Source organism: Ambystoma mexicanum, chromosome 1q (genome assembly GCF_040938575.1).
Source record: "Ambystoma mexicanum isolate Mex_15411 chromosome 1q, UKY_AmexF1_1, whole genome shotgun sequence".
NCBI classification, from domain to species: Eukaryota; Metazoa; Chordata; class Amphibia; order Caudata; family Ambystomatidae; genus Ambystoma; species Ambystoma mexicanum.
Window position 1 is genome coordinate 916,152,081 of NC_090922.1, and position 20,649 is coordinate 916,172,729.

The following is a 20,649-nucleotide window of genomic DNA, read 5'->3' on the forward strand; positions in this document are numbered from 1 at the left end:
ACACACATTCATGTTCAAGAGTGGGAGAAAAAGAGTCTCAATCTTGGCAGGATGGAAAAAACAAACTCCAGCAATCCAGCAAAGCTGCTGGGTGACTCACTAGGTTAGGAAATTCAGCCTAAACAGAGAATTCTCTCTAACAGCCATCATCTCAGTTGATGCTGCCTGTTGGTTTGCCATACCGTAAATGGATTGCTCCCATGCGGTATTGCCAGGTGGCGTACGGCCACCGCGTCGGCGGGCACCACACCTGTCTGGGGCAAAGCGAACTGCGCCTTGCTGTGCCGGCACTGCCTGAGGCTGCAGGACTGCATTCCCCCTCTGATCTGCTGCCCCAGGAACAGGATCAGATGTAGCGGAGTGTGACCCTGCATCCGTAACCACCAAAGGCGGACCTACCAACACTGACATCCCCATTGAGGGTTCTACCCCTGGTGCAGGTGGGTTGGACAGTACAGAATCCCTCACAGAAACACTTACCTGCGACGGCACATAGGTCTCATCATCCGAATCGACACCTGAATAGAGCTCGGGGGAGGTGCACCCAGAGGCACCCCTTGAAATGATGGTCTGCAGCAAGTGTGGGTTCTCACCCACCACCACACCACGTCCCTCACTGGTGCCCGGTCGGGCCTGAGACCCCTCCTGGGTCTGCAACATCTCCACAACCCCAGCAGTATCAAGTGCATCATCCCCTGCAAAGACATGAGAGAAAAGAAATGGGAACAGGCATTAGCACCATGGCACACAATTAGGGCTGAGAAGCAACAGAAACAGTACTTCATTGACACATGTCCCACATGACTATAACCCTCCCATGCATGCACTGTCACTGCGTATGAAGGGGAGGCAAATGGCACACATTGATGACACCAAGATGGAAGACCAACAAATTTGCTGCATGCTGGCTAGCAGTGCCATCACCCATTGGCCTGTGATTGGCATGTCCAATACACATACATGACACATGCCATCACACAGATGGCATGTACCCTAGCCATGTCACACATGTGACAATAGGACTAAGAAATGCCTAGTGAAAGTGGTGGAATGCAGACAATCAGCCTGAATGAACACAGAATAATATGCAACTATGTTGTGGCAAGATGACACTTTAAGGGCAACTGGCGTGAGGTTGGGCTGAATGTCTACTGTTGCCAGAAGGGATACTGCAACACCCAAATCCTGGTGCGCAGAATGTATTGGATGAAGCACATGGGTGACCCAAACCACTCAGGCACACACCCCTCACCTGGCACTCAATCAGAAGCACTCACAGACACACCATGCACATGGATGACACACACATGCATGTGCACTCACCGGACAATGCCTCGTAATCTGGCAGGTCTCCCACGCCTTGGATCTGTTCCTCCGTGACATAGGTCCCAGCAACATACTCATGTGGAGTGAGTTCTATGTCCTCTGCTGGAGACCCACCTCCAGTCACTAGAGTTGCGGCATGACTTGAGGCCAGCTTTTTCTTTGCCCTGCGCTTCAGGTCATTCCAGCTCTTGTAGCAATCATTAGCTGTGCGCCTCATGAATCCAAGGGCACTTATGAGGTCCGCGATGGTCTGCCAGTGTGCCTGACGTTGTGCAGGTGTGGTCTTGCATCCTGCAGTAATCACCATTTCGCTGTCATGTGCGGACACATACTCCACAAGTGCATCAAGTTCGGCCTGATTGAAGCTGGGCTTCCTTGGTGGGCCGGACTGTGTAGCCGTGTCTGGGGCATCAGCCTGTACTGGACGAGCACTCTTCCTCTTCTGCTTGGAAGGTGGTGGTGATACTGAGTGTCCTACGCCGCTCTGGACACTAGGGGCAGGAGCCCCGGTGAACTGTGGACTAGGAGTGTGGGAATGAACACTAACCATGGGACTTGGTGCCGGCATTAGCTGTAGTGTGATGTAGTCAGGGGGAGCGTCAGCAGGATGGACTAGGACCGACACTGTCCTGGCTGGGAGACTCAGAGCTGGGGTGGATGGAGCCGCAGCTGCCCCTGCAGCCTCCCCACCCTGCCTACTCGGGGCAGCGGATGACATAGCTGCCCCTGATCCACGTGGGCTGGTGACACCAACGTGCACCACCACACGTGGCCTAGACCTGTGGAACTGGAAGTCAGCCATGGAGTTACCCTGTGCCAGGTCTGGTGCCACAATGGGCTGGTCCAACAAGGGCTGAGCAAGGATGGTGTCAGCCACGTTACCCTCAACCAGGGGGGGGCATGGGTGTCCCTGACTGGTCACCCACACATGGGGTGCTAGGGGCACCCTGCAAGTTCCGGCCACGTCCCCTACCGTATCCACCAAGGCCACCTCTTGTGGCTCGCCCACCTTTGCCGCCCTTACCTCGTGCTCGCCTCCCAACCATGGCACTGATGTTGTTGTGCGTATGGGAGTTGCAGTAAACTATTGTCCTGGGCAATTGGAGGTCAAAGGGGTTGGGTACTAGATCGAATTCATACCCTAGTGCTCTAGCAAGGCTGTATGTGACCCCTGGGGAAAGATGACGGGTCACGCAACGCACAGGCACCCCGAAAAAGGGAGATAATGTGCATGCAACCCCTCCTAGACCACGTGCGTGGAAAAATAAACCTGCACTACGCTGTGGCACCCAGAAACACAAAAATGAATGTATGCATGTCACACGCAGCCTAGACTGACCTCTGAAGGGGTAGGCAACACACGGGGCAAGCACAGATGTCAAATACGTGCGCGACTCACCGTCTGCCAGGAAAAATAGCGTTGGCAACACCCCCGCCAAAAGAAGAATTGTACGCTGTCTGAGGAGACAGGACAACAGGAGAAGTGAACGCTGTTTGAGGAAACAGTGCCAGGAAAAAGACAAGAAGAGAAAAAGCTGTCAGAGGTAACAGGGAGTACGAACTTGGAACGCCGTGAAGTAAATCGTGTGTGAACCGACAAGAAGTACAGATTTCACCCACTCGCTCTCCACGAAAAGCACCTACAAGGAAATGACGTTCTACACGTACCTTTTAAACATGCCCACATGTCCAGCGTCACTTCCGCGTGTACGCGCTAAGGCCCCATCCTCCAATTACACGAGCTGACACTCTGACGTGCAGTCATTGGACGTGTAACATGCAACCATGTACAGGGAAACGCCCGCGCACGCACGTCACAGACGCGCATACGTGCTGGTGGCCTTTGGCCCAATGAATTTGCGTACGTGTGCTGACGCACTTACGCGCTAAGGCCCTTTCCTCGAATTACACGCAGACGTGCTGGATTTTCACATGCCAAATCACTCCGTATCAAGCTGGCTACGCGTAAGCACACGGAAGACCACGCTCCTGCACAGAAGGCCGAATGACTGCCCCCCAGAGCCCCGAGCACGCTCCCACCTGCCATCTGCTGCTGCCTGATTGCCTGATGCACACGTGCCCTGCCATTTGCTGCCTGCACATCAGCCAGGGGTGCTGTTGCTGTGAACACCCCTGCTGGAACCGAAGACTCCCGACTGGGATTCCATCGCTCCACAGACCAGCCCCAGGACCCTGTTGCCCACCCACTCCTGCCTCTCGGGTTGTCATGTTGGGCACTGCAACATCTGGCACCACTGACAACCCCCGGCCAGAGAGGCAGAGGGGCACAAGCTCCATTGCCACCTAAGTTGGTGTCCTGGTGGAGCAAGTCCTGTGGCAGTATGATGCCCTCTTCGGAAGTTTGCGCGCCGACAAGGAAGGACTGACTCGGATCTGGACGGACATCGTGAGTGCCATCAACGCGGAGGGGGTGGCAGTCCGACTATTTCATCATGTGAAGAAGCGCTGGGAAAACTTCAGGTCCAGGACCCTCAACAAGGCCGGCACCTCTTGAAGGCAGCGGATGCTAAGGGGCGCCGGGGCCACTTGTCGGACGATCAGATGAGGGTCCTGGAACGCATATCCCCAGCGCTCCACGTCCAGGTCCTTGAGAGGCAGACCCGTCTGGAGTCGAGCGGTAAGTGTACATGCATCATGATTGTAAACTGTGCGTGTGGTGATGTGCCAGTAGTGTGCCGGTTGCACATCTGTTTGTATGGGGCCGAGTATGGGTGAGGGTGTACAGGGCCGTGAGGCTAACACATGCGAGGGCTGTCATGTGTGAGACATGGATGGTGCTTGTGTGTGTAGGCTTGCATGCCAAATGCAGTTGTGTGGGCACACATATTTCGATGAATGTGTATGTAAGTAGGCATGTTCGTGATATCACACATGGATGTTGTTTTCAGCTGCATGTATCAGCACTGTGTACATGTACATGTGTGTGTATTTGACAAGGGAGCAACAGTGATGCAACGTGGATGCATGTGACAGCGGGATGTGGAAGCCTGATTGGCAGATGTGACATGGATCTGAACACTGCAACAGTTGGCAGAGGTGTACACATGCATGCAAGTGTGGTGGTGTGTGTGCATGTGTAGTGCACTCCCTGTGTTGCATGTGATGTCTGGCTCACCTTTGCCTGCTCATGCTGTTGTATGTGTATGGATGGTGCTAGCTGTTGCGATATGGCTGTGGTATGGCTCATGTGTGCGAGTTGAAATGACATGTGTATTGGCGATTGTGATGCCATGTCTGAGGTTTGCCAATGCCACTCATGTACAACTGTCATGTGTGTATCTGTCCATTGTACAGTGCACTGATGCCTGTGTTTTATTTCTCCCTGTCTGCATGTTAGTGATTAATGAGAAAGAGTATCAACCTCCAACAATGGGAAGAATCCCATAGGGTTATATTCAGGGTCGAATGGGGGTGGGGGTTCAGGGGGACATGAGTGGGGCCTGCTGTCAGGTGCCCCTGACTGGTGGGGGTGAGGGTGCTGGGAGACATGAGTTGGACATGAGTGGGGGCCTGCTGGCAGGTGCCCGTGACTGGTGGGGGGGTGGGGGTGCTGGGAGACATGAGTTGGACATGAGTGGGGCCTGCTGGCAGGTGCCCCTGACTGGTGGGGGGTGGGGGTGCTGGGAGACATGAGTTGGACATGAGTGGGGGCCTGCTGGGAGGTGCCCCTGACTGGTGGGGGGTGGGGGTGCTGGGAAACATGAGTTGGACATGAGTGGGGGCCTGGTGGAGGGTGCCCCACAGTGCTGGGGGACATGAGTTGGACATGTGTAGGGGCCTGGTGGAGGGTGGCCCTGGATCCAGGGGTGTGGGGGTGCATGGGGACACGAGTTGTATAATCAAAAAGAATAGGCGTCCCCAACACCATGAACCCAGGGGAGAACCAAAGTAAGACAAACCCACCAAGGGGGAAAAAAAGAAGTTCATGGGAATAGAGCCATAGAATCAATCAATGGAATATACTGCCCACTGTGAGGGAGCTAAATAAGGGGACAGATCAGGTCAAGGAACATAGAGATATATTCAATCAATCTTTAATAAACACATATTCAAATACCGTACAATTAAAAACAGCATAAAAACACATAATTGATGTTAAGCATATCCAGTTAAAGTGCATATTATTTTACTAAACATCCTAGAATGTAAGCATAAGTGCATTGTGCCTGGCTTAATTCAGAAATACATAACTTCCGTGGACAGCAAAAAATCCTCAATTGAACCCCCAACTGTATTTAACCAGGGGGATGTATTATAACCAATCTCTATATATATATAAGAGTTAGTTAGTGAGGCTTAAGGAGTTATGTAAGGCACTAAAGTCACGCAGATCAACAATAATCAATATTATCTGCGAGATGAAAAGGGTTATGCCTTAGTCCAGCCCACCATTTCTTTATAGAGAACAAACAACTAGCCTGTGCTTGTCCCCAGTCTGACCAAAATAGTCACCATTTCTTTATAGAGAACAAACAGCTAACCTGTGCTTGTCCCCAATCTGACCAAAATAGTCAACAACCGGTACCTAGTACAGCTCCCAAACGTATCGTGGGCTGTACTGGTATCTGAGCATAGGTAGTTTCGACGATAAAAATAATGTCTAAGCTGTCTGTCTCTCACCGTAGCAGGAGAGAGAAGGCTTGACAATCGTCTTCCTCAGGACAGGGCAGATTAGGTGATAAATTCTAAAATCTAGACATCCAAGTACTCTGCATTTGAATAGTCAAGAGCCATCTGGGGCCACCTAGTACAAACAGTGTCTTTCTAGGACCACAAAGTACAAACAGTGGCCCTCATTACGACCCTGGCGGAAAGTGACTGACCTGACCGCCATAGCGTAAATAGCGTTTCCGCCATTGCACGACGTAGCAAAGTGCGGCTAATTCCGACCCATCATGCACGAGCACTACGCCATGGCGGAAGTGCAAAGTCCGCGATGGCGGAAATGTCCCCAAAACGCCCCTCACCGCCGTCGTACGGCGCCCTAGGTGCAATTCCGCCACCCATCTGAGCGGTCACCGTAATGAGCGGCAATCGGAAAGTACGGTGACCGTAAATATACGGAAACGGAAGTTAAAAAATGGTCCCGGAACGGGAAACAGCACGGCGTACACCTATAAAATCTGAATTCCCACACAACCATAAAAAATACTACCCTGAGACACATCCCAACCCGTCATCCACCCCAGTGAAAGCAATAAAAATGGGAAAAGTAGCGAAAAAAGCGTGCGACCGCAAGCGGCAGGTCCACTTCTCCCGTGAGGAACTCACCGTGCTCACAGAGACCCTCCAGGAGAATGCTGGCGTCGTCTTCTCGACGCAAATGACCAGGACGGCACTTGCGAACAAGAAGGCCATATGGGCCCTGGTGGCACAGCGGGTAAGTGCGGTGGGGACCGCACCCCGCAACCCACAGCAATGCAGAAAGCGATGGGACGACCTGCAGATACGCGTACAGAGCATACTATCCGCCAACCGTAACATTGCCACAGCTACCGGGGGAGGATCGGAATCACCCATCAAGTTGACCCCCTGGGAAGAAATCTGTGCCTCCACCATTGGAATGGAGAGTATAGAGGGAGTCGGAGGGATGGAGAAAGGAGTGCAGACATCCGAAGAATCAGGTAGGTGGGCCAAATAAAACAATGCTAAATCCACAATGTCCAATCATGTGAAGTACCATGTGTCCACATAGTGCAACAGTAACACATGTCCAGGAGAACGTCCACATACATTGGCCTAATAGCGCACTTTAAAACTCACATTAAATACATAAATAATTGAAAATCCTAAAAACACCCTCTACACGTGCAGCAGGCACACCCTAACTGCAGGCTGCAAAACAACTGCATCCTCAATCCACACAAAAATGAAACCACCTCCAAGCCCCCGACCCAAATCACCCTCAGGTACCACCCCAATGCATGTGATACATTGCCATTCCAATTTCCACAGACCCATTAATAACGCTCGCCCTCCTTTACTCCACCACAGGGTCCGATTCAAACGACGAGCTCCAGGACACCCCTACCAGCACACCTGCAAAGAGGGCCAAGACCAACGGCCAAAGACCCTCCACCTCAGCTGCACGCATCAAGACATGGCAGCAGCACAAATCAAGTGGCAGCACACAGGAGGGAACTTCAACAGGCACCCCAGCAGCCAGCATGCCCACAACAGCACCACCACAGGTCCCCCCAATGGATGCCACAGAAGTCACTGCTTCTGGTGGCAGCAGCACCATAGGTGACACTGCATTAATGGCAGCATGCTCCGACACAGAAAACGCGGATGTCGAAGTAAGATCCATCCATGACCTGTCTCAATCCCCCTGTTTGTTCCATCCCGTACACCATGAGGATACCACGCAGGGGCACCCACAAGACGACGACTGGCCATCCCCCACAAGCCCTGTGGCAAGGCAACATGAGGTGTCCAGCCCCTCTGTGACACCACCGCAAATGGCCATGGCACAGCAGAGGCAACAGTCCCTCGACCAGGTGATCGTGCAACAGCAGCAACTGGCCACGCTCCTCAAGGACCATGCTGATGAATGTGGGGGTACTAAGGCAGCCATAGAAACATCAACTGAGACACTTAGGGCAGAAATGGAGAGAAGTACAGAGACACTAAGGGCACAAATGGAGAGAAGCACCGAGAGCCTGAGGGGGGAACTGCATGCGACGTCCAAAGACGTATGTGCGGAACTTGCCGCTGTGCGCCGTGTGCTCACTGAGCTCTCACAAACCCTTAGGGACATGCATGGACGTGAGCAGGCAGAGACATCATCCGTTGCAAGTTCCGTCCAGGGCAGCCCCCAACGTAGATCTGGGAGGAACCTGCGCTCCACAGGCAGGGGTGCCCCTGATACCCGGAGAGGGGGCTTGCAATAGCGTCTGCCCACTGACAATGAGCATCTTCGGACACTGGTGTTCGGGGGGGAGGTAGGAGGGTGGAGGGGGTGTGTTGGGCTCACTTGGGTGGCGGGTCGATGGGGTGTGTAACATAATTTCACATATGCTATAAACATTTCACAATCATCCAATGAGATGTGTGGACATTGATCTTTGTGTACAAGGCCTTTATAGGCGTACGGTCCATATTGTGCATGTTCCAGACACACACAGTGCCACAAGTCCCGTGTCCATGTAACAGCCACCAGGCGTGAGTGCTAGAAGCATGCATCTATGACATTCTGACGAATCTCACGGCCCTCCTGTGCCTCGCGGACTCCTTGAGGTGCTGCCACATCCCCACCCTCATCATGACCATCTTCAGGTGCTTGCAGTTCTGCGTCAGGGGGCATGGGCACATTTCTACGTACGCACATGTTGTGTAGCATGACACATGCCATGACCATCTTTGCAACCTTCTCATGGCGGTACAGGAGTGCCCCGCCAGACCTGCTGAGGCAGCGGAAACGAGTCTTCAGTAGGCCGAATGCCTGTTCTATGACTAAACGGGTACGTGAGTGGGCATGGTTGTAGTCCTCCTCAGGCTGGTTCTGTGGGTTCCGGAGTGGTGTAAGGAGCCATCTCTTCAGTGGATACCCGGCATCACCTGTATGTGGACAATAAAGGATGTTTGTGGAATGACATTGCTACGTACGCCCCCCCCCTCCTGCCAGGTCATTGCCGCATCACATACCCCACATTATCATGCATGAAATGAGACTCACCGAGTAGCCAGGATCTGTTCCCCGCGTGTCGCTCCATGTAGCGTGGTATTCTAGAGTTCCTCAAGACCATAGAATCATGGGTTGATCCAGGAAAGCGTGCACAACAATGTGTAATGATCCTGTTGGAGTCACACACCATTTGTACATTAAGAGAATGAAATTGTTTTCGGTTGCGGTACTGAGCCTCCATGGCATGTGGGACGACCAATTCAACATGGGTGCAGTCGATGGCACCAATGCAACCCGGTATGCCGCCAAGTGCATGGAATCCCACTTTTGTGTTCGTAATTTCCTGCTCCGAGCGTGGTAGAGAGATGTAGTCGTCTGCGTGCTTCAGTAGGGCATCGAGCACTTGCAATAGTGTCCGTGAGAACAGTGGCTGTGAAATGCCATGCAACTGTCCGACTGTGTGCTGGTAGGTGCCTGTGGCCAGGAAGTGGAGTACAGACACCACCTTCAGTAGGGGTGGGATGGCGGTTGGGCTATCTATCATGCTGACAAGGTCAGCCTGTGTCATGTCCACAATGGCGGTTATGGTGTCCCGGTCCAAACGGTAGAGGGTGTGGATCTGCTCATCCGTGAGGTTGAACGGATGTGCTCGGAGGCGTGGGATTGCGGGCTGCCTGCGTGGTGGTAGTGGCTGTGCTGGCGGGCCTTGCTGGCCCTGCCTTGCCCTCCTCCTCCTCCTGCGTCTCCTCTGTGCGGCCGGTTGTTGTAGTAGTTGGTGTTCGTCTTCTACTTGGAGTTGGAGTACTTGCAGTGCTATCAGGTCCCCCAGGGCCAACATCGCTAGTCCGGCCGGTAGCATTTTGGAGTGGGTGTGGTTGTGTGAGGGGGTTGGGTGTGCAATTTATGTGTTTTCAAGCTGTATTGCCTCCACCTGTGGTGATTCATTCCACCTGTGCAAGCTGCAATCCCCTTTGGGCGAGCACGTCCCGCACGCAACGCTGCAATTCGACGCATGGCATCTTGCTATTACAATCATGTGTTTGATCCCGATGCCAGTGAAATATTGGTTCATATGTTCATTCTGCTATGGTCCCATTGTTTCCCATACTATCTTTGCAGTCGCGAACAAACTTGTGAAGGCTCAGTGGAATGTAGTACTCGATTAACGGTGGACCCTCATGCAGCACTGTACCGCGGTTCACCGACGGGCGGGGCGTCCCATTTGTGAGTGAAGCCACTTTGCATTTTCACACATTGCCGCACTACATGGATGGATTTGTTATTTCAAGCGGTCACAGATGCCTTTTCGACGTGATGTTGCAAATGAGGAATTCGAAGGACGGCGCTTTCGGTCTTCAGCTAGCGGCGAGGAGACGCCCACAGGTCTGACTGCAAATATAACGTTCTATTGTTTAATGTCCTTGGGACAGGGGCCATGGCGAGAATGCAATGATTGATATGAATAGTATGGGATGCGCAATAGCGTGGTGGACGATAAGTCAGGACGTTCCCAAATACATGTTACTTCACAACACTGGAATTCCGGCCTGGAGCACAGTGGATTTTGCAGACTGCATTACGCACAAACTCAATGGAAATTTCACATGTTATGTGAGTACATAATCAGGCGTTTTCATACCGGGATGAGGGAATGATGTATGGATGCATGGACAGATGATTTGATGGAGAGTTTGCCATGTACAGGGCTTTTTGGAATCTATCCACCTCCCCTGCGCTATGTGATGCAGAGCTGCCATAGTGGGACCATCGTCTATCTGGCCTTGTTGAACCCTTCCTGTCTCGACGCGCCTTCAAACACTTGTGTCTATGCACGTTACTAATCCCATCGAATGGATTCTGTTTTGACAGACGCATGCACACAAACACTCGTTTGTAATAGTGTTTTCACCTCGATATTTATAGTTATGATTCGCAAGTGATATTTGGGTGGGAATAATCCTTTGGAGTGGGCTAGCATGCATATGGCTGTAGATTTAGTGTGATCATTGAAGTGAGTAATACAAATCAAGTTCTGATGGCCATACTATTCTTTTTCATTTCATTTGGGTGACAGGTATCTCCTCCCCTTTTGCCGCTGCCATCTGTATGCCACTCCTGCAGATGGCTTTTACTCCCGACACCTGCTGCTTCGAGTTAATCAGTGGAGCACCATTACGATCTTATGGGACGATCGCCAATGGGCCACATGCCCTTACGCGGTACTAGTGGCTAGGAGCAACATTTTGACCTTTCAGCTGGACTAGTGCCTACCTAATGGGACGGCCCTGCGGTTCTAGGCGCTTCCATGTTGCCTTTTTGAACGTGAATGTAGCCCCTGTGTACCATGAAGGAACAGGGCGTCACACAAGAAGAAGCTGGTCATTTATTGCGGATGCAGCCCACAATGATGAAATATATTTTGGGGTTCATGACCTAATGGCTGTATGGGCTTGGTGATTTTGTGGTGCATTAAATTTCTATTCTGATATTAACCGTGTAGCGTTATTCTTTGCAAGTAATGTAGCATATTCCTATTTGTGGAGCGATGTATTGTGAGTAGATCTGCATTGGGTTCCGGCTTCTAAGTATAGTTGCGTGGTACTGTACTGGCCGCGTTTGCCTACGAAGCCCAGTGTGGTCAGGGATAGGGGCTACCATTATGACTGTTTTGATGATGTCATGCTCAGGGGCGAGGGATTAGCTTTTGTGTAACAGATGCCGGTCAGCCAGGTGGATTGGTGGAATGATGTGATTATCAGTATATGGCTGGTCACAGGTGCCTGTGTTTGCGTGCGTTTCTTGGAGGGAGACTGAGGTCATGTCCATTGGAATAGCTTCTGTATTCGTGCCATCTGTGCCCTGCAGCTCCCATTGGCCCCTCTTCAGATGTGCCTGGCTGCTCAGTCACTCTGCCAACTTGTGTGGTACATGCTTATGCTGCTGGTTGGTTTGTTTACTGGCAGGAGTACAGGGCTGGTGCAGTCTGACTCAGGATACTGCTTTGAATGTTGCCTTACACTGGTGTCAGTCGATGGGGGGGGCCTGTTTTTGTTTGTCTCATTTTTCTGCTCATGTTGCTGTACTTGAACCTTCACATGCCTGTGCTGCATCAGTGCGGCAATGGTGCCATGGCAAATATGGATGGCCACTCACAAGGCACTTGGAGCCCCTAGATTCATTTGTTCGTTGGCATGCATGGGTGACTTGTACATTTGACTGGTTGCATTGTGTGACTTCATTGCACCTACGAGGAGTTGTGCAATGTGGCCAGGGAGTGGTGTACAGGCACTCAGTAGGGCCGTTTACGGTTGATTCGCGATGCCGTACTTCTCACAATGGCGGAATGGTACTTTCCGCCATGCTTGATGGCGTTAGGTACATGTCCGCTAGGGTCAGAATTCGCGTACCATTGCGCCATGGTGGTAATTACGGTTTGCCATGGCGCGCGTGCGCGTACTTGGTGCAGTTAGCGTTGGCGTTCACTACGGTGTCGCTAATGGCATCGTACTTTACTGTGACGGGTCATAATCGCACCGAGCGCTATTCGATGGCGGTATTCCATTTCCGCCATCGTTTTTCGATTTCCGCCAGGGTCGTAATGAGGGCCAGTGTCTTTTGAATTCATTCCATATATCCAATCTTCTTCAAATAGTTCTTCCTTAATTCACCCAGATGTTCAATATATTCCCTCTTTAAAGGAAAACATTTTTTTCATTAGGTGTATTCGAAAAATAGCCATCAGGGTAGAGAGAAGAAATATTGTTATTTCTCTTGATGATACTCCCCTGGAATCTTGTCCAGGTGCACAGTAGTTCAGGCTAAGTGAGGAAAATATTCCATCAACTGGTAATCCTGTGCAAATCCGATCCTGTTATTTTAGGATGTAGGGGGGTGGGGGTCCAGGAGGACATGAGTTGGACATGAGTGGGGGCCTGGTGGAGGGTGCCCCACAGTGCAGGGGGGTGGGGGTGCAGGGGAACATGAGTTGGACATGAGTGGGCCCTGGTGGAGGGTGCCCCTGGATGCAGGGGGTGGGGGTGCAGGGAGACATGAGTGGGGGCCTTGTGGAGGGTGCCACACAGTGCTGGGGGGTGGGGGTGCAGGGTGACATGAGTTGGACATGAGTGGGGCCTGGTGGAGGGTGCCCCTGGATGCAGTGGAGGGTGCCCCTGGATGCAGGGGGGTGTGGGTGCAGGGCGACATGAGTGGGGCCTGGTGGAGGGTGCCCCTGGATGCATGGGGGTGGGGGTGCAGGGGGACATGAGTTGTACATGAGTGTGGGCCTGGTGGAGGGTGCCCCGCAGTGCTGGGGGGTGGGGGTGCTGGGAGACCTGCGTTGGTGGGCAGTGGTGTAAGGTGACATGTGAGTTGGCTGGGGGGCATGGCCATGGTGGATGGGCTGCCTGCGGGACATGTGCAGGGTAGTGTGGGCCGCCTGCAGGGTCCGTGGAGGGTGTAGAGTGAACAGCTGCGAGGACCCACACGGCCGATTCACGTGTAGGACTCCCCAGCACCCCCGGAATACACAGAGGCTGCTCGATTCGCGTGTGGAATTTCCCGCGCACCTTTGAATACACGTACCCTGCTGAAATCGCGTGTGAAACTTCGCGCGCAACCCGAAATACATGCACCATGGACAATCGCGTGTGGAACTTCCCGCGCACCCCGAAATACACGTACACAGGGCAATCGCGTGTGGAACTTCCCGCGCACCCCGAAATACACGTACCCAGGGCAATCGCGTGTGGAACTTCCTGCGCACCCCGAAATACACATACCCAGGGCAATTGTATGTGGAACTTCCCGCGCACCCTGAAATACACGTACCCAGGGCAATCGCGTGTGGAACTTCCCAAGCAACCCCGAAATACACGTACCCAGGGCAATCGCATGTGGAACTTCCCGTGAACCCTGTAATACACTTACCCTGCTGATATCGTATGTGGAAGTTCACGCGGACCCATAATACACCTACCCTGATGAATTCGCGCACCCCTGAAATACACGTACCCAGGCGAATCGCACTGCTGGGGGGTGGAGGGGGTGGTAGACAGGAGTGGGGGCCTGGTGGAGGGTTCCCCTGGATGCTCGGGGGTGGGGGTGCAGGGAGACATGAGTGGGGACCTGGTGGAGGGTGCCCCTGGATGCTGGGAGGGTGGGGGTGCAGGGGGACATGAGTTGGACATGTGTGGGGGCCTGGTGGAGGGTGGCCCTGGATCCAGGGGTGTGGGGGTGCATGGGGACACGAGTTGGACATGAGTGGGGCCTGGTGGAGGGTGCACCACAGTGCTGGGGGGTGGGGGTGCAGGGGGACATGAGTTGGACATGTGTGGGGGCCTGCTGGCATGTGCCCCACAGTGCTGGGGGGTGAGGGTGCTGGGAGACATGCGTTGTTGATCAGTGCTGCAAGGTGACATGTGGGTTTGCTGGGGGGCATGCCCATGGTGGATGGGCTGCCTGCGGGACATGAGCAGGGGTGCAGGGTAGTCCCCTGTGGTGTGGGCTGCTTGCAGGGGCCGTGGAGGGTGTAAAGGGAACACCTGGCAGGACCCACACGGCCAATTCACGTGTAGTACTCCCCGCGCTCCCCTGAAATACACGTGCCCTGATGGAATCACATGTGATACTTCCAGCGCACCCCGGAAATACACGTACCCTGCTGAATTTGCGTGTGATACTTCCTGCACACCCCTGGAATACACGTGCCTGATGGATTTGCGTGTTTTACTTCACGCGCACCCCTGATGTACACGTACCCAGGACAATCGCTTGTGAAACTTCCCGCGAACCACTGAAATACACGTTCCCCGCTTGGCTTTTGCTGTTTGGCAGCCCTGTGAACTGGTCCAGGGTTAGCGCAGACATTTGCGATGAATTGGGAATTTTGATGGCTTTTCTTTGCGCGAGGGCGTTCTTGGGGGCGTAACTGGCGCTGCTGCAGGGTCGATTTTATCGCACGCGGCTGGCGCAGTGTATCGCACGGGGACACTGTGCGCCAGCCACATGCGCAACTTTTGTGCGAAATTCTATGAATTACCCTGTTAATTAGTCATGTTTTCTTTTACCCTTGATGCACAGTACTATGAATGAAGGTTAAAACACAACAAATTAATTCCATGCCCTAAAGAAGAGGAAGAAGAAAAAGAAGAAGAAGAAGAAGAAGAAGAAGAAGAAGAAGAAGAAGAAGAAGAAGAAGAAGAAGAAGAAGAAGAAGAAGGAGAAGGAGAAGAAAGAGGAGGAGGAGAAGAAAGAGGAGGAGGAGAAGAAGAAGAAGAAGAAGAAGAAGAAGAAGAAGAAGAAGAAGAAGAACAAGAAGAACACAAAGAAAAAGAAGAACAAGAAGAAGAACAAGAAGAAGTTGTTTTCACCTGGAATGTTATCAGGGTGCCGTATGCCCAAAGTACTCTGCTATTAGAGTTGAAGATAAAAACCTTCAATGAAGGAGCAAGGCACTTCCCTCAACCACTTCAGTGGAACAATTGAAGTGACCTGCTGTTGGACAAGACATCCCTGCTGCTGAAACACTGGCACTCAGGACCCTGCTTGCGGGCGTTCTTCGGGGCGTAACTGGCGCTGCTGCAGGGTCGCTGCGCCACTCTGCGCCACGGCTGGTTTTGGAGGCTAAAATCCATGAATACGCTGTGCGATGAAATGGATTTTATCGCACGTGGCTGGCGCAGTGTATTGCACGGGGACACTGTGCGCCAGCCGCGTGCGCCACTTTTGTGCGAAATTCTATGAATTACCCTGTTAATTAGTCATGTTTTCTTTTACCCTTGATGCACAGTACTATGAATGAAGGTTAAAACACAACAAATTAATTCCATGCCCTAAAGAAGAGGAAGAAGAAAAAGAAGAAAAAGAAGAAGAAGAAGAAGAAGAAGAAGAACAAGAAGAAGAAGGAGAAGAAAGAGGAGGATGAGAAGAAGAAGAAGAAGAAGAAGAACAAGAACAAGAACAACACAAAGAAAAAGAAGAACAAGAAGAAGAACAAGAACAAGAAGAAGTTATTTTCACTTGGAATGTTATCAGGGTGCTGTATGCCCAAAGTACTCTGCTATTAGAGTTGAAGATAAAAACCTTCAATGAAGGAGCAAGGCACTTCCCTCAACCACTTCAGTGGAACAATTGAAGTGACCTGCTGTTGGACAAGACATCCCTGCTGCTGAAACACTGGCACTCAGGACCCTGCTCACTGAAGTTGGCAACCCCTCCAAGTGATCTCTGGAAACCTTCCTGGCTGGAAAGGGAAGAAGACGAACTTGCATTTTACCCTGAGTCCCGTCTCATGGCTCCACTGCAACCCAAGAACCAAGTAAGTGATCTGGGCTCTGATATTCATCTCAAACTGCTTGCAAGCACATTCAATCACTTTTAAACAATGTTTGAGCTACTACAAGACCCCTGATACTGCCTTTAGCACTCTACACTTGGTGAGCCATCTAGATTCTAACTCTAGCCAGTTTGCCTCAAACCATATATCTTTAATTCGACCCATTGGAAGCAATCACCTCAAACCATCTAAATGCTGACTTCACCCATCTGGGACCACTTTCTCTACCTGTTTCAAAGCTGGCTTAAGTAATTGTGAAGCCAATCTTGAACTGTGTTATCTCCTCTCTATCCAACACGTATGCTCATTATGCTGAACCTGTATTTCTTTATTTGCATGACTAATGTGTTTGATGAGAGCCTCATAGGAAGTAATATTGCTCATCACTGACAGCACCCTTTCACTCTATGTTTGGCAATGTAGGCTATCAGAACAGATCTTCCCATTCACTGAGTTTTAGTCTAGATACTGAGATGTCATTTGAGGCTATTATCCTTGAATCTGATTTGTTATTTACTTAAGACAGTAGAAATGGCTATGTCTGTAAATATCTGGGTGAGTTAAGATCTTGGTATGGATGCAATCAAAGGATGAGTCAGCCATTCAGATTTTAGATGCATATTCTCTGATTACCACTACATTGGATAAGTTTCAGTTTAGTTAATTTGTTTAAATTGAGGTTAAAAACATACACAGACGTTTCCATAAAATCCCATTAAAATCTAGAGAAAAAACAAGCTCAGTGTCAACAGTTTTGTCTTGCCACAAAACCATATTGGCTACTAACACTGTCCACAAATCTCCATTACATGCACATTTGTATCTCACAAGACAACTTTATTAAAGTGTATCCGCAAATAAGCAAATAAAGTGCAATATGCTATATCTAAAAATACTTTCCACAAATAATCTTTTTTAAAAGCCGCTGTATAAACAAAACTTTAAAACTGTATGTTTCATTGGAGTATTATTTTCATTTAACAAATGAATACCAATACCAATTATTATAGCACTTAGAAGTGGGAGAAATCTGACACAAAGGGATACATACAAAAGGGGTATTAGAGTAATGATGATCATAATTTAATCTATATAAATAAAAATGTAAATGTTAGTTTGTTCAAAATCTTAAATCTCTGAAAGTTCTTCACCGAATGCTTAGAAATTTCGACACAATGTTGCATTTGAATGCACACTTGTTTTTATATACCTACCATACATAGATGTCACACCTGTGACAGGTAAAAACATCCCTTTTCTGAAAAATAGCGCCATCTGTTGGACTTAAAAGCAACACATGCTATACTAAATATGTTCATGCCTTTTAGAAAAACAGCGCCATCTGGGGACGTAAAAGCAACACACGCTATACTAAATATTTTACGATTACATTTCAATGTTTCTGATTTAGAATGGCTCAAATACATGCCGAGGAAGCAGCAGAGCGACATGCAGCCAGACTTCAGGGTGCACGTTTGCGAGCACGGCGATCACCTTCTACTGCTTCAGATCTGCTTCATTCTCAACAGAATGAACGCGACAGGCTGAGAGTGGCTGAAAGATGTCAATGGGAAACAGCAGATCAGCGTCAAACACAACAATCGCCATGCAATCCGGTACAACCCAGCTGATTATTATAGTTTGAGCCGGCATGTTTTCATCGGCACTATGACCGAAGAAACAAGAAACAAAAGGAATGTGTTGCGCCGCTGGGAAAATTAAACTGCCTCAACTTGGAGAACCGCCAGAGCCATTAAAAACTTTCCTTGCTGGATATACCGCAGAATAAAAGCATTCCCTATCTAACATTGGGAAATACAACTCATGCTTCCAAATGACATCGTTCGGTGCAGAAATCGTAACAGTCCAATTCATGCCAACTTGCGTTTGCAATCAGCATCAACAAAGCTCAAGGCCAATCTTTAGAATTGTGCGGTTTAGATCTAGACATGGATTGCTTCTCACATGGACAATTATATGTTGCGTCTTCTAGAGTGGGCAAACCAGACAATCTCTAAATCTGAACAGACAATGGAACAACAAAAAATATTGTATACCCACAAGGATTGTGAAATTAAACATATTAGAAACGTGCGCTTTCTCTTTTCTTTCTTTTCCATTCAACCAGACTGAGCCACAGCAACGCATGGCCGGGTGCAGCTAGTAACAATAATAATAATAATAATAATAATAATAATAATAATATTTAACATTGCCTTTTGTGGCATTATGTTATATATATATTACACGGCCCGCGGTAGCGGCGTGTAGTTATGGTCAAGTTGCTGCACTCATAGGAAGACCAGTTTTTTGGCAGTTTATAACTTTGCTTCCCCTGGAGGAATCCTCGCCAAACTTTGCAAAAAAAAGTATATGGCCCACTCTGAATTGTTTGCGGCAGGTTTGGTGAGCTTTGGTGCAGAGGGGAAAAGTTATAGGGGGTCCCACCATTTTTTTCCCCATAGACTGAATGGGCGAATACTTTGCGCACAACTACAGGCCAAACGTCTGGAGTGATTTGCACCAAATATGAGTCAGGAGAGGGGGCTTGGGTCAGAAAGTGTGCTTTTGTGTGTTTGGTGGAAATCTGACCAGTACTTTTGTTGCAAATAACTGAAATCTACGTCTCAATAAATGTGTGATATCTGGCTCCGCTCTGCGGACACATTTCCCTGTTCGCTGCATGGGAAGAAAGTTCATTGGCTTGCAGTATGCAGTGCTGTCGATGAACTTTGGACGTGGCTGCTGGTTGGCTGGAGAGAAGCGTGCTGTGTGTCACTGTTTTTGGGAAACACTGCCATGGGATATCGGAGGACAGTGTGCCACCGAAAGGGACTGACAAACATAATGTACGGCATGTGGTGGTGGGAAGAAGTGATGGAAAGGGTGGAGAAAGTGGTTCACAGAGATATGTGATTATTAGGTGGACAAAGATGGTGGTGTTCCTGCAGTATCTATGCATAATATGCCACTTCGCTGGTCCCTGACCAGGCCCCAACTATGTGTGGTGAAAGCAGGCAGCTTTTGTTACGGCACAATAGCTTGTACCACAACCTCTTACCATGCTGACTGGTGGTACCTGAATAGCAGATGGGGAGTGCATTGCAAAACGTATATTACACCATGTGGTGGTGGGAAGAAGGGAAGGAAAGGGTGGGGGGGTGAGAAGTCAGTCATCTCAGATATGTCAATAGGTGGACAAAGACATTGATGTGCCTGCAGTGTCCTTGCATACAGTGCCAATTTGTGGGTCTATGCACAGCTGCCTCCCATGTATGCTGCATGCAGGCAGGCTTTGTTAAGGTGTGATAGCTGGGGCATAGACCTATTTCCATGGTGACTGGTGAGAACTCATTTGTAGAAGAGGAGTGCATTGCAAATGACATGCACATAATAAGATACCATGTTGCATGGATGGAGGCCTTGCAGCGACAACTATGTGCCGTGGTTGAAATTAGGTTTCACATTGTTCCCTTCTGTGTTTGGTAAGTCAGCATTGCATAGCTGGTTGAATGCATGGGTGCAGTGCTTCTTAGCACATCCTACAGTGTATAATCCATGGCTGCAGCTACTGGAGTGAACAGTTGTGCAGTGAGTCCACTGAGTGCAGTGTTGCAATACTTCCAGTATAGAAGAAGGTAGGGATGAAGTGCACCTTCTATGTGCATGGGTACTGCAGTGTGTGAAGTGGGCGGAATTCTTCATTATTGTGTGCGTAGAAGTGGATATGGACTAAACTGCATATTTTAACGGATTGCGTAGTGTCTATTGCGCGGAGTGGTGACTTCTTTACTGCAGTATGACGTATTACTTTTCTGTACTGGATAGAGAGCTGGGAGGTGTGCTATGTGAATGAAAGTGGGTATGGGTGCCAGAGGCTCTGTTATGTTTCCATGAATAGTTGTATTACGGTATGAGGTTTGGTAGTAGTGGCGGTAGGTGTGGTACGTGTGTGCAGTGTGGTATGTGAGCACATGATGGTATGCATGCCGGCATTATGTTGCGGTGGGTGTGTGCAAGGCCTAGACTATTGGGTGCATGGCCAAAGGCTGTAGGCCGTAGGCCATGCACTCAATAGTCTAGGCCTTGCCCACACCCACAGCAGCAATGCAGTTTACACTGCATCTGTCACAGACTCCTCACCTTTACACAATGGTTGTGGAGCACATTGTACACTTGATAGAGCACCAGAAGTCAGCTGACATGCAAATACTGTTGGTTGGTTGGATTAGCAGTAACACCATCGTATGGGAATGAAAGTGGGTAGGGGTGCCGAAGGCTGTGGTATGTGTGTGGATTGTGGTAGTGATGACATGTTGTCATGCATGGCTGCATTACGTTG